The sequence below is a fragment of the Hemiscyllium ocellatum genome, chromosome 51, assembly GCF_020745735.1.
Source record: "Hemiscyllium ocellatum isolate sHemOce1 chromosome 51, sHemOce1.pat.X.cur, whole genome shotgun sequence".
NCBI lineage: Eukaryota > Metazoa > Chordata > Chondrichthyes > Orectolobiformes > Hemiscylliidae > Hemiscyllium > Hemiscyllium ocellatum.
Genome location: NC_083451.1, coordinates 5,974,948 through 5,976,531, shown reverse-complemented (window position 1 = coordinate 5,976,531; position 1,584 = coordinate 5,974,948). Strand labels below are relative to the sequence as shown.

Below are 1,584 nucleotides of genomic sequence, written 5' to 3'. Positions count from 1 at the left end.
TAAAGTAGCCTGCTAGTGTGGAACCATTTCACTTAAATCTTTCAAAACACCACCCTTCCCGTTTCCTGAATGCCGCCTCGGGAAACGTGTAATTAGTCTTACTGGTGAACCACGGGGTACTATATCAACACCACCGTTGGAGTTGCTGCCAGCCCACGTCATCCTACTGACAGAATGTAGTGGCCTGAAGTAGCAGGCACCAAAAGGGGGCAAGAGGACTGCCTGTAAGTTGATGAATCATTTGGTAAAGGGGTCGGCTAGAGTGCTTCAAACACCATTCAGTACAGATGGTCAAGTTAAAGGGCATATGGACAACAAAGTATGAGGGGGTTAACTTGGTACACAAAAAGCAGTCCTGTCAAGCCATTACTACGACTGTGCAATTTGCCAATTGATACCAGTGATTGTCACGATCGCGTACCCATGTTAGGGCAGCAAAATAACCCTGGCATTTCCTGTCCAGGTCTGCAAAGTTAATGGGCTCCAAGTCTTTTTATATAGGCCTGGCATGAGGGAGGTGGGTATCAGGGGCATCCCCCATGTCGTCCCTATCCATGCTTCCAAGAGGACTGTTCACGACATCTCCATAAGTATCATTTCTGTGTGGTCATAGGCCATACTAGTCTGAAAACGCCCGATCTCGTCTGATCACGGAAGTTAAGCAGACTCAGGCCTGGTTCGTACTTGGATGGGAGACCGCCTGGGAATACCAGGCGCCGCAGGCTAGGAATGCCTCATCTTCCGACGGCAGGAGGAGGAGTGTCTCATCTTCCTCAACGGCTAGAGGAGGAGCGCTTCATCTTCCGCCTGAGAACCCTCCAACCACAAGGAATGAACTCAGATTTCTCCAGTTTCCTCAGTTCCCCTCCCCCCACCTTGTCTCAGTCGGTTCCCTCAACTCAGCACCGCCCTCCTAACCTGCAATCTTCTTCCTGACCTTTCCGCCCCCACCCCACTCCGACCTATCACCCTCACCTTGACCTCCTTCCACCTATCACATCTCCATAGTCCCTCCTCCCTACCTTTTATCTTAGCCTGCTTGGCAAATTCTCCTGATTCCTGATGAAGGGCTTATGCCCGAAACGTCGAATTTCCTATTCCTTGGATGCTGCCTAACCTGCTGTGCTTTAACCAGCAACGCATTTTCTGCTCATTTCTGTAATGATCAGGATTCCCAAGAACTTCACCTCTACCTTCTTCAGAAACCTGTGGAGGCGTACTAGCCTCCTGTGTGCCCTACACGTCTACACGTTTTTCAGCCTTAACTCCACTCAGTGTTAGAGTTCATTTGTGCCGGTGAGAGAGTTTTAGTACAATCATTAAGGTGGTACCATATGTGTCGTCCTTCCACTGGATGACGGTAGGTGATGCCTTCATGACTGAGAAAGTTCTCGCTCCTCGACTCATTTCAGCATCTTCGAAATACCCGAACGTACACACAATCCCCGGGCTGACTAGGTCCATCCTCGTTGACAGCTGTCTGTTCCCTTTGTATTTCCAGCAGGTGGATAGTCTCATGTATCATTGGTGGCTGCCGCATATATTGCTTAAGGTCTGAGTTTAACTGCTCCAAGCTAGGCCCTT

General features: G+C 49.6%; 1 pseudogene; it reads left to right on the top strand.

Moving 5' to 3' along the window:
- The first annotated feature begins 606 nt into the window (after positions 1-606).
- On the top strand, positions 607-725 carry LOC132805674 (5S ribosomal RNA; annotated as a pseudogene).
- Positions 726-1,584: the final 859 nt, after the last annotated feature.